The sequence below is a fragment of the Planococcus citri genome, chromosome 4 (genome assembly GCF_950023065.1).
Source record: "Planococcus citri chromosome 4, ihPlaCitr1.1, whole genome shotgun sequence".
In the NCBI taxonomy this organism is placed as follows: domain Eukaryota; kingdom Metazoa; phylum Arthropoda; class Insecta; order Hemiptera; family Pseudococcidae; genus Planococcus; species Planococcus citri.
Genome location: NC_088680.1, coordinates 41,313,905 through 41,327,773, shown reverse-complemented (window position 1 = coordinate 41,327,773; position 13,869 = coordinate 41,313,905). Strand labels below are relative to the sequence as shown.

At 32.5% G+C, this 13,869-nt stretch overlaps 1 protein-coding gene across 4 annotated transcripts in view; it reads right to left on the bottom strand.

Annotated features, from left to right (window-relative positions):
• Window positions 1-13,869, bottom strand: part of kcc (solute carrier family 12 member kcc) — a 650,839-nt gene that overhangs the window by 165,312 nt on the left and 471,658 nt on the right. The window lies entirely within an intron of this gene.

Genomic DNA, 13,869 nt, shown 5'->3' with positions numbered 1-13,869 from the left:
AATTGAAGAAAGCAAAATCTGAAAAGCATGCAAGCATACATCATTAATCAAAATTTCAGGTGCTGAAGTAAATTTTTCAATTTTTGAAAATCTTCGGACCAAAAATATGACAAAACCAATATTTTGTGGAATGAACCTAGAAAGTTGAAATTTGGTATGTACCCTTTGAAAATGATTCCGAGCCGTTTAAACACTGCTGTGAAGACTCCAGTAGATTTTTGAAAGTTGAAATTTCCACAAAATTTGACCCTAGGAAGTTGAAAAGTTGAAATTTACGTCAGACCTTGATTTCAACATGTGGGAGTCGATTGCAAATGGTTTCATTTAAAAATTCCATATTTTCAAAAAGTACCATTAAAACCATTTAAAATGACACCATTTGATATAAACGCGATTAAAAATTGGTGAGTAGGTAAGGCATTTTATTTTAAATTGATTTTTTGAAAAATAATAAATTAGTTGATTCTAATAAATAAATTGTAAATTTATCAAAAAGAATTAAAATTCTTTATTTAAAGAAAAAAAATGACATATTTGAATTAAGAGCTGAAAAACTTTTTTAGCTTATTTTTATTTCATTTTTTTTCATTTAAAAAAAATTTTAAAGTAAAATTTATATTTCTATAATATTTGTTTTTAATAAAAACAGTTTTTAAATATGAAGAGTGATATTCCAAAACTCGCTTTGTCCATTTTCACAACTTTTCAGGAGAGAGGAAAAACAGTTTCCCTTTAAACGGGTAAATTGGCTTTTTAGGCGAGTTTAGCACTTTATTTGGGTGGATTATGATGTAGGAGTGTAGGTATACATTTCATCCACTAAATACTGCTGAAAAAAATTTCAATAAAAATGGACAAAACGCGTTTTGGAACGTTATTTTTAAAAAATTTTTTAGTGAATTGGCTATTTAGGTGAGTTTAACACCTCATTTTGGTAGGTTGATGATGTAGGAATGTGAGTTAATACTTCATCAACCAGGTACCACTGAAAACCCAACTTTGATAAAAATGGACAAAGCGAGTTTTGGAATATCACTCTTCATATGTAATTACATAGATAGAATTTTATTTTCAAAAAAACATATTAGGTATATTAAAACACTTGAATTTTTATTTTTTTAGAATACGTATTTAATTTTATACAAGCACAAAATGGCGTTTATTACGTACGCCAAAGTCAATATTGACGGTTTTTATAGAACTACGCATTTAAAAATCCAAAATTCTCAAAACACAGTCGGAAGTTCCAAAACGGATTGAAATCACCTCCATTCGACTCAGCATGATGAAATCAAGGCACTAACTCATGACCTTGTATTAGATTTCCAGCTTCATTTGATAGAATTTTGTGGAACTCTCAACTCTCAAAATCTGCTGGAGGCCCCTCAACTGATCAAACAGTTCAAAATTATTTCCAGACGATTCGAGAGGTCGAATACACAGAACATACTGAATTTGAACGTTTCAGGTTAATTTGATAAAATTTTGATTTTTTTCTCCATTTTGATCCAAAAGTTGACAAAAAAAACGAATTAGGTATATGCACTTCAGCATCAGAAATCGTGGCAGATAATCCGTCCACTTCAATTCATAAATTTTAAACTGTATGAATTTGTTTACGAACAATATCATTTCAAAGACGATTAAATCATTTTGAAGTATTTGAGAGGAGACATGCCTCATGTTGTGGCTAGGTATAGAGAAGAAAAATGCCCTCTGGTATGTTGTAGTGCATACCTTATCTACTTTTAGCAAAGACAAAAATCTTGCTTTTCTTTTACAAGAATTTGAACAAAATATCCAATTTTGTGGTGAATAGTGCGATGTACTCGCATAGGAAGGAAACAACCTATTCAATCGTGGTTAGTTAATGGTTTTGTATTTGTAATTTGTATTAGTAAGTACGTTAAAGTTCATTTACTTTGCCGAATTAAACAACAATTGAATATTGTACTTGTTATTTTGTTTTAATATGGATGTATGTATACCTATGTGAATTGTTAATGAGAGTTCTTCTTGGTAAAGTCATCTTTAATTAATCTGTTTCTTATCGAATATGGAAGAATAGGGATTGATAAAGATTCTCACATCTGGCAATGTTGGCAATAGCTTAAGCATTTTGAAAATTTCCTGAAAAATCACTCTAATAAAATCGAAAAAAAATCAACTGACCAGAATTCATAAGACAACATAAATGAGTAAAAAATTTACTTTAACAGTTTTTATGAATTTTAGCGAATCTTTGAGGATGCGAACTCACGCAGAGAAGCGTCGATATATTGTTTTCTTTAATACATAAACGAAAATTTCTTGAAAACTGGAGTCTACGTCGTCGAAAGCATCGCCAACCTAAAAAAAAGTAGACACATAATATAGGGTGGGTTGTCTTTGATTTTTTTTTTAAATTGGAGGGGGGATTTGAAAAAAGTAGTGGAATAACCTGAAAAGACTGGGAAAAATTTTGGGTTCACAAGTTTCACTTTAACTTTTTGATTGAGGTTTCAAAATTTAAATATTTTTATACTATTGAAAAAAAGTTTTTTTTGAAAGATTTATCATTACCTTGCGATAATCCACTTGGAAGTATGAAAACCGTTTTTGACTTTTTCTTCAAATTTTCATCGGTTTTGCACAACTTACAAAAATTACACGATTTTGGACCTATTCCAAACTTGTGTAAAGCAACCCAAAAATGTGAAAAAATTTCAGAAACAGATTTTTACTTCAAAGTTAACAGTACATAACCTAATACGATCAATTATTACCAAAAAAGAAAAAAAATTGAAAAACTTTTTCAATTTTCAATTTAAGTTTTGAAAATTGAAATCCCGGTAGAAAAATAATGGTACAAGTAGAAGACCCAACATTTTCGCAGCAGTCTTTTAAAGCCCCCGCAGGTTTTTTTTCAAATCTCCTCTCCAATTCTGCAAAGAATTTATAATCAAATAATCGTAGGCAATCTTAGTATTTCGACAAAAATCTTGCCTTTCTTTTACAAGAATTTGAATAAAATATCCAATTTTGTGGTGAATAGTGCAATGTACTCGCATAGGAAGGAAACAACCTATTCTTTTCTCGAATAGTCTGGCTGTCATTTGCGGAATTGAAAAAAAAAACAAAGTCTTTTCTTTCGAGGAGCTAAAATAATAACAGCTCGTGATGTCAAGTTTTTGAAATAAATGATGAAAATCAAAAGTTTTTGAATAAGTTTCTTTCTACATTTTTTCAACTGCATGCTTCCCCCCAAACAAATCCATACAAAATGCACTTTCTTCTTGAAAAATTTTTCCAAATGAATCCATCATTTAAATTTCCAATTCCAGATGCAAAGACAGACGAAGCGAGAAAAACATGATACGACATAAACCACAACAGGATTTATTACAATGAGCCTTTTTCTATCCAGTTATGAAGATTACCTGTGGTTGTTGTCACCTTTATTGTTATTGCAACCATTCAATGTACATATACACATGCATCTCTCAAAAATAACTACAGTACGTAATTTTTTTTCCTCGTTTCATTCTCAACCAGATGGTAAGTTCAAAAATATAAACGAAAATACCTAAAAAAAATTGATCTGATCTGACCAATGGAAGGAAGGTTTATACACCTAGCAGATGCAGGATTACACTGGCAACATTATTACTCCACCGTTTAGGCAATAAATTTTCACTATTAGAAACAAACCGTAATATTATTTACGATGGAGGAAAAATGATAAAAATGTATTTTGGAAAAACGTGCACTTGCTACACGATGCTGTATTGCGCGGTTTTCAGAAACAATAATATCGTTATACGAGAAAATATATGGTTAAAGGCTGTCTTATAGATTATACATTTGTTTTATTTACGAGCCGTGGGGTATTATACTTTTGACCAATACTGCTCATACCATTGGTATAGCCGTTTTTCCGCTACGTTAAATATAAAATGTACGGAATTTTTTCAGCTTTTACGTACACTATTTTAAAGCTATCCTCTCTCTCTTCTCCTTTACTTTTTTTCACCCGTAGGATGTATGGTTTTTGCGAATTTTCTAAGTACTTGTTTTATCGCGTACATATTTATGTCTATTGGTTTGTTTCTTGAATGTTTTTGAAACATTTTCCCACAGAGGTTGGTTTATGTAAAAAAAATTTCAATTTCTTCAGCAGTTTTATTAAAGAATGTAAATTTTTAATCTAAGTAAGTAAGTAACTAATAATACTAGGAGTTCGAGTTTGTAATGAAAATTCGACTGGGATGAGGCATTTCTGTAAAATTTACATTATTGGCCTGAGTTTGACCTCGACCATACAAACAAACTTTTCTGCAACATCTTTTTCAAAATCAAAATAAAATATGATGAAAAAACAAAATCAATTGATCATTATGAAAAGAAAAAACAGGGATCTGAGCGGAATTCAAGATCTGCAATCGAAGAAAAGGATCAAGAAATGGAAGACATTTTCTGATGAGACTGCTGATGGTGATCAAAATATGTGCTTACACAAAAACAGTGGAAAGTTCTTCTTTCTTATGAGTCAACTTTCCAACCTTGAATAACAATGTACGAGTACGAGTAATTGAAGAAAAAGCTGAAATACTGATCAAAACTTACAAAACTCAGAGAAGCATTTATTGTAGGTACCTAAAAGTGGCAATTTTAAAGAACCATTTGAAATCACACTACGATTTGGTTTCAACGAACAAACCCCTGTATCCAAATACAGAAATCATTCTGCGTACATTTCTATCAACATCTGCAACAAACTGCAGTGCGAAAAGATCATTTTCAGCGATGAATCGGATAAATATTTTCGAAGCAAAAATCTTGCAAAAAATGTTCTACTTTTGTGTGCATCTTTAACTCACTTAGTTATATTAGTGAATAGCCTAATAGGCTATAAACATTCTCAACTTTTTTGAAGATGGAAGTTTTCATTCTAGTTTTGTTTCTTGCGAGAAGGATGAGACACTCAATGCCCCCCCCCTCATCCTCATCACTGAATGATGACAGGATGGACGGCTTTTTCCGATGGCTTCAAGCGGCCAAATTGTGTTTCTAGTCAAAATTCCCCTCTTTAGCTGTTTTCAACCGAATTTTTTCAAACTTGCAGGAGGCTAGATGCTACAAAGGTTCATTCATGCAAATTTTTTGGATTTTAAACGCCATTTATATCTTTTAAGTGAAATATGCATTTTTACTTCAAGAGTCAAGACACTTTTGGTAACTTCCTTCAGGGGTGCACGGTGCAATCACAAAAGAAATACGTACATTGTGCATCTCTTCGGGATATACTACATGAATTTTTTTCAGAATTTTTTAAGCTGTTGAAAGACCTTTAGACATGCAAAAAACAAATTTTTTTCATGATTTTTCCCACCTGAAGTGGCTAATTTTGGCCGAATTATTTGTACTTTGGGAACCTCTGACATCCCGACATGGCTAAAATTTATATCAAGACTAATATAAACTCGAAACGCACAATTTATTGCAATTTCACCAAAATCAAAAATCTTCAACTGTTTCCTACATACTTATAATGGGTACATTTTTCTAAAAATAAAATATGTAATCCTAGTTATTTAACAATGGTGAAATTGAAATAAACAATGTATTTGGAGTTGGTATTAGTCTAAACATGAATTTTAGCTGCGTAGTACAGTCCATAGTACAGAAATTCGATTAAAATTGGCCACTCAAGGCGAGAAATACCGTAAAAAATCATTTTTCTGCATTTTTAAAAATCTTCCATCCACATGGAAAATTCTGAAAAACAAAAAAAAAAATCGTGCATCCAGAAGAGCTACACATATGTTTTTTGTAATTGCACCTTGTCTATGATTGACCCCTGATAGAGTATTAACATCTTTGCAAGTTTGAAAAAATTGTGTTGAAAATCGTCCGTGATGGAAATTTTTAACAGAAATGTTAATTTTATCCGTTTTGGAGACATTAGGCGTGAACTAACAAGCTGACAATTTAATTACGAAGGTTTTAGATTCCATGAATCAGCTATACCTATCATTAGTCAATTGCAAAATCTCAACCAGGGGCCGATTCGTCCATCTAAACGGACTATACTTGCTCTTCGCCCACAATCAAAAAACCCATTTATGAATTTTGAGTCGAGGAGTTTCTAGTACAATGTACATACATATATTGTGTATTAATTCAAAGGTCTCTGAGATCAGCCACCAGGAAAACCCTCAAATCAAAGTAGATTCAGCGCACCCACACGTAAAAGTGAGTAATTTTTTTCTTCATCTGAATTAAAATAGGCGAGTACCTACGAGTACTATAGAGCTAGAGCATTATTATAGGCATGTAATAAATGATTTTCAATAATTCTGAGTCATCTCCTTTGCTTTTTTTCGGGGGAAACACAGCGTTTATGACGATTTCACCAAAATTAAAAATCATTGAGTGCTCCCCACTCATAATGGATATATTTTTCTAAAAATTAAAGATTCCCAATTATTTACCTAGGGTGAAATTAAAATACATGATGCATTTTGAAATTGATAGGTATTATGTAGTCTAGACATGAATTTTAGCTGTATAAGTCATTTGAAAAAATGCCAACGTTTCTCAAAAACACGAAAAAAATTGACGAATTTGGTTGAAATTCACGTCCATGATAACAGATTGCTATCTTTCATGATAGCAGTGAGCAAAAAAAAAAAAATGTCGACCAAAATAATTGGCCACTCAAAGTGGGAAAAATCGTAAAAAATCAGTTTTTTTGCCTTTTTAAAGATCTTCCACGTGCGTGGAAAATTCTGAAAAAAATGTTGTGCATCCAGAAGAGCTACGCCGCGCCGTATGTTTCTTGTGATCGAACCTGTGAAGGAAATTACCAAAAGTGCATACTTTCGGGAAAAAAGTCGAAAAATGTTCACGACCTTTCGGTGAAGTATGTAGCATTCCTGCAAGTTTGAAAAAATTGTGCTGAAAATCGTGTAAGATAGAAATTTACAACAGAAATGTTAATTTCATCCATTTAGGAAAGGTTAGGGGTGGAATAACGATCTGAATATTTTTTATCACGAAAGTTTTGGACCCGAAGAATCAATTTCTATGAATTCAGCGTATCTATACACGTAAAAGTAAGTGATTTTTTTTCATCTGAATTAAAATAGGTGGGTACTAAAAAGCATTATTAGGCATGTTCTATCTGACTGGTAAAATATATAGTACATTACTACACATCAAGGGAGGTAAAATAAAGAATGTCTCAGAGCGCATGTAATTAACGCCCTCGCCAAATTTTCAATAATCCTGAGTCATATCCTGTGCTTCATCTGGAGGGAAGGGGGGGGGGTCGTCTACTATTGTTTTAAATATTTTCATAATTAGTCGTCGACTTTCTTTTTGTGATCACTTATATTTCAAAGCACTTTTGATAACTTCTTTCAGGGGTGGAATCACAAAAGAAATACGTACATTGAGTATCTCTTCGGGATATACAACATGAATTTTTTCAGAATTAATTAAGCTGATAAAAGACCTTCAAAAATGCAAAAAACCACTTTTTTCATGATTTTTCTAGCCTGAAGTGGATAATTTGGGTTAAATTATTTGTATTTTGGGAACCTCTGACATCACTTACAGGTAATCTATACACGGTTAAAATTCATGTCCAGACTAATATCAACTCAAAACACATCATTTATGACAATTTCAGCAAAATTGAACATTTTTGACTGCTTTCTAATCATAATGAGTATATTGTTCTAAAAATAAAAGATTTCCAATTATTTACTAAGGGTGAAATTAAATGTACATACATGATGTACTTTGGAGTTGACATTAGTCACTACATGAATTTTAACTGTGTGAATCATTTGAAAGAAATTCCAAGGGTTCCCAAAACGGCCAAATTCAATTTTTTCAATAAAAAATTACAATACATGGTAAAAACTTGAGGTAACAGATAACTATATTTGATGATAATAGTGAGCAAAAAAAATGTCGACCAAAATTGGCCACTTAAGCTGTGGGAAAAGTAGTAAAAAATCAGTTTTTTTGCATTTTTAAAGATCTTTCACTGCGTGGAAAATTCTGAAAAAAATGTCGTGCATCCAAAAGAGCTACACCATATGTTTTTAGTGATCGAACCTGTGAGGGAAATTACCGAAAGTACATACTTTCGGGGGGAAAAGTCAAAAAATGTTCACGACCCGTTGGTGAAGTATTTAGCATTCTTTCCAGTTTGAAAAAATTGTGTTGAAAATCATTCAAGATAGAAATTTTAAACAGAAAGGTTAATTCTGTCAATTTTGGAGAGGTCAGGGGTGAACTAGCGATCTGATTATTTTATCACGGAGGTTTTGGACCCCTAGAAACAATTTCCATTGGTCAATTTTAAAAGCTAAAGGGGTTTGGAACGTGTTTCTTCCCATAGATTCAACATTTGTAGAAATCAGATACACCTATAACATCAAAAGAGGCGTATATGAATCTCGATTCAACCTACAGTAAGTAATTTTTTTTATCTGAATTGAAATGAGTGGCACTATTAGGCATATTAAACTTATTATTTAATGGGTAAAATTTAACAATTTTCAATAGTTCCGAGTCATTTCCTTTGCTTTTTTTCGGGATAAAAAAATTCAAAATTTAGCGACATTGTTCCAAATGTTTTCATAATTAGTCATCGACTTTCTTTCTGTGATCCAATTTAGAAAAAACAAGAGGAAAAAGTAAAAAAAACCCATCAAGTAGCCCAGTTTCACTCACTAGTCAGTATCCAAATTTTTCTTCGTAATAAAAACGCTCAAATACTCGAGCTAACATTCCATCAAACCATATTGCACACAGGAATTGGAATTTAAAGAACCTACATACGATAAACTCGGTTCGCAAATAAAAAAAAAAACGGGAAAAAATCATCGGAGCGTATTTCACCAGCATGAAAACACAATATAACAACAGACTACAAAGGAACGTCTTCTCTATGGTGGAAAAGAAAGGCAATTTTTCAGGCTGATTTCCTTACGTAGCTATTACCTCACAGTTATGTAGCGAGATTTTCGAAATTCTTACGGAGCGATGGACTTCTTTTGACACTAGTCGTCGGTAGCTTTCGCTTTGTACCTCGTTCGGTGCATAAGTCGCAATCGTAGCAAAATTTACAGAATAAATGCGCTTTATAATACCCCTTTTTTCTGGGTATGTGTAAATATAGTACACATAGAGTACGCGAAGAGGCGCAGCAAATCGAGTTAGTTATAAGATGAGCTGGAGACGTAGAACGCATTGTTATATAAGGGTGCAAAATGCGAGACACCAGAGTAAGAAAACTTTTTATTATTTAGTTGTTTAGTTTTAATCGACTTGTAAATGTTTATAAAAGTTGGGAAACTTTTTAAATAGATGCTCGGGCGTGTAATAAAAATGGCTGCTTTGTATTTTGTGTAAAACGTGTGTGAGAGAGAGACGATGGAGAAAAATACACATTTACGCTATTCTCGAAAAGGAAAAAAATCCCAATCCCATAGCGTCACAAATCGCGTACAGTTTTCTCTACCCTTCTTTCCCTATCACAAATCGCTCTAAACAATATATTTTTATACTTTATACATACAGACGTGTTTCTTTCTGTACACGCAATACTATAGCATAGCAATTCATACGCGAACGAGAATAAGAAATCTGTGCAGAAAGCTAAATGGGGGGGGAGAGGAAGGGAGGGTAAGTACGTATTTCAAAAGCGTAGAAAAATATCGCTTTTTGCTCTCTTTTCACTCGTCGTTATTCAACTTTTCCAGTATTATAAGAATGTTGCATTTCACGCGTCGTAAATCGACCAAAAGAAAAAAAGAATATTATTAGAGGGAAACCAGGTCGACTCGACGAAGGTGTGAGTGCGAGTGTGAGGTGAAGAAAATCGTCGGTAAAAAATACACAATCGGTGTTTCGCGGATTAACAATAGTATAATACAATGTAGCGTGTAATACAATAGCCGAAAAACGATGTGGCGATGGCAGGTGGATGACGAGAGGAAGACAGCTGAAGGGGAACTTGATTGTTTCCGCGAGGTGAAATTTGCCACCGAATAAATTCTCGGTCTCGTCTTAAGTCTACTAAAATAATGAATACACAAGCGATTGTTTTGCATTCGGTATTCAAGATGATCAACACGAAAGAAACAAACGCCAGCGCCACACCAGACCAAGCAACGATGAAATTCATTACAAAGTGCAGAGTAAATTCTGCGCGTAAATGGAATTTTATTCGACATAATGCTGCCATTATTTTCTATACAGCTGTGGATATCCATCTCCCTTCCTCGTGTACCGCGTGTTGTCGATTTGCGACTGGCGAATATAAAGAGAAAAGGTTTTCCAGCGAGATGATGAAACAAGTGGTGCGATATCGTGCTGTGTGGCGCAAAATTTGCCCTTTCAACAAGTTCCAAAGATGCTGGCATTATTGTCGTTGGAATTCTCGACGAAATGGTGGCAAATTTGATGGTGGGGTAGAGAGAGGGTGCCTTAAATTCCTACGAGGAGTTATTCTTTCTTTTTTTCTTGATACATTGCGCAAAACAAGTTCTCATTTTCAAATACGAGAAATCAGGATTTTTCAAAACAACTTATGAACTGAATACCAAATTTCAAAATGTGATTCTCAATCTTTTTTTATTAGTTAGAAAAAAATTCAAAAATCTGTTAGAAGCTCCAGAATGACTCAAAACTGCTAGTAATGGATTCAGGAGGTCAAAAATAGGCTACAAACTGAATTTCAGCTTTTCAGCTCAATTTGATCAGACTTCAGTTTCGTTTTTGAAATTGGGCTGAATTGAAACTTTCATAAATTTATCAAAAGTCAAGAAACGAAATTCAGAACCGAAAACTTGGCCAGAAGCTGTATTTCTGGATGCCCTTTTCACTTCATCTCTGCTCATTCTATGCAAAAAAATCGTCTCGTGGTTGGGATCCCTTTCTCTTCAGAAAGCTGTAGATCTGAAAAAAAATTTGGAGCAGAAAAAACAATATGATGAGTCACTGCCTGTTCTGGTAAAATAGATTTTAGGTTGGGCGGAGTATAAAATCGAAAGAGTATCCAGAAATGGAGTTAAATTTCATTTTTCGATTTTTAGTGAAAATTTAAGAGCCAATTATTTATCCACGATTAAATCAAAATCTGATAAAATTAAGATAAAAACCTGAAACTCAATATTTTTGACTTCTGAAAATTGATTGGCGATGCATTCGAGCGTTTGGGAGTCACTAGTGGATTTTTCCATTCTCTATATTTGATGGTTCAGACATTTTTTCACACTCGAGAGAACTTGAAAAAATCCAGTCCCCATCAATGACATAATTTTGCGAGAAATTCAAACTATTTCAACAAAAAATGTTTTTGAACGATTTTGAAGAATTTTGAGCCCAAAATGGATTTATTAATTCGTGATTTTTGAGTCATGTGACCGATGAAAGGAATTAGATTTTCGCGGGAAATGTAAATTTATGAAATCCAACAATATTGCGTTTTGACTTTTGAGAAATTTTAAAGAATTTTGAGCCCAGAATTCAAGCATGATTTTTGAAAAAGTGTCATGCAAGGTATCAAAATGAGTTGAAATTTTACGATAAATTCAAATATTTCAACAAAAATGTTTTCAGAGCAATTATGAAGAATTTTGAATCGAAAATTGGGTCGCGATTTTCAGGATTTTTGAAAAAGTTGCGATGAAACCTATAAAAATACGAGTAGATTAAAATTTTGGTAGAAAATCAAAATTTTCTATCTAACTTTTTTTAGAGCATTTTATAGGAATTTTGAGGCCGAAATTGAGGCAATGTATGTACTTAGTTACATTACTAAAAACTTTCTTTGGAGAGGCAACTTCACCCAAATCTTTTTTTTTTGAAAAATTTCCATTCAAAATGTTGAAATTAAATTCAGGTAAATCGTCATCGATCGTGACTATTTTGATCAATTTCGGCTCGAATATTCAAAGTCAGTTTCGGCCGGTTCGAATTCAAAAATTTCGCCAATAATTGCTAATCACCATTAAAAAAAAAAAAAAAAAAAAAAAAATTGAGACAACTTCTTAATTATTATTTTTTATTCTTTTATTACAAAATTGTCAGGCTTCGCTTAATCAACTCACCCTGCATCTCTTCCTAAAAATATTGATGAGACATTGATTTCAGAAAAAAATTGAGGGTTAGCACTTCAAAATTATAAAACTTAAAAAACGATTCTGCAAAATCAAATTTGGGTTAACAAGCCTCAGTTATTCGCTGATTGCAAGATAGTTTTTGCATTTACATTCACTATTAGTTGATGGTTGCATTGGTTGCTACGTTTCATGTTTGCTTTCAAATATCAACATGAAGCTGATTTTTCATTTCTTAATCTTTTTTATGATTTATAAAGTAAAATGTACCTAGACCCACTACTTTTATTATAAGTGAAGTCGAATAAACTTCTCGTAAATTAGAACATTCAACCACCTAAATAAAATTATTCGTACATGAATAAAAAAACATTAAAAATTAAATTCCAAATCATTCTCAAATTTGGTTCTGATAAACAGTAACATTGCTGATTGCCTTTATGTCGAAATACCTACTGTTTGTTGATTGGCTATATAAACTGAAAATTCATAAATTTATTGCCATTTAAAAATTTTGTAGAAATTTCTGATGAAACAAGTGCAAAAATTTCTGATCATCACGGACGCAAACAACTGCTGGTTACTTTTTAGAATTTGGCGCCAAAATAGTGCTAAGCATTACAATAAATTCCCAATAAATCTAATTGGTTTTATTGAAATACTAATCACTGATTGGCTATAAGTAGAAACGACGTTTATGAAAAAGTGAAAACAATATAGTTTTTTCGCGCACTGCGCAAAAACTATACAAATGAGAAAAAAATTACCTAATAGATCTAAAAAGCCTAAATTTGAGATACCCCCTTTTTCCGACTCATCAAATCGATTGGAAACGATGTCTAATCGTTTTGATCAGCTCAGAAGCCTTCAACAGATTTTTGAAATTTGAAATTTCCACCAAATTTCAAAAAATGAAGTTGGAAAGCCGAAATTTAATACTCTGCACCTTCATTTCAACATGCTGAGTCAACTGGAAGTGGTTTTCAGCCGTTTTAACACCTCAAGCGGGTTTGTAGGAATTTCAGTTTTCCAAAAAATGCCATAAAAATTGTCCAAATCAACTTTACTGCGCATGCTCGCGAATTGGTACTCGTTGTTAGCCCACTTGATCGATTACACATATTTTTTTTCAAAATCGATGGGTTCCTGAAAATTCGAATTATTTATTACTAATATTTAAACTGATCGTAATGTTGCATTTGTGCAATGAAAGCTTGAGAATATTAATTTTTCAATTTACGTTATTAAATTTGTAGGTATGCATTCATTGATTTTTTTTCAAAATGTCAGAATATCTGATGCAAATTGTAAGTAGGTAAGTAGAAATTATTCCCTATAAAAATTTTTTCACTTCCGGCATTTTAAAAATGAAATTCAAGGCGAGCATCAGATGACCAAGAACTCAAATTTCAACACAAATTCTGTAAATTACAAACACGAACTTCTAATCATACTTTTTAAAAATAAAATGCCAACCGAAGTTCCAAATTTCAACACGAATTCTGTAAATTACAAACACGAACTTTTAATCATAATTTTTAAAAATAAAATGCCAACCGAAGTTCCAAAAATCGAGCGTTTCCAAACGAGTAAATAGCTAACTTCATCTCAAGTTTTACTCCTTTTGCAAAAAGACAAAATGGCCAATTCGCCAAAAACCAAAAATCAATTTCGATGGCTCAAAATTTTGATCTGAAGTTCAAGTGATACGTTCTTTCACTAAGCCAAATTGAAACACAATTGCAGT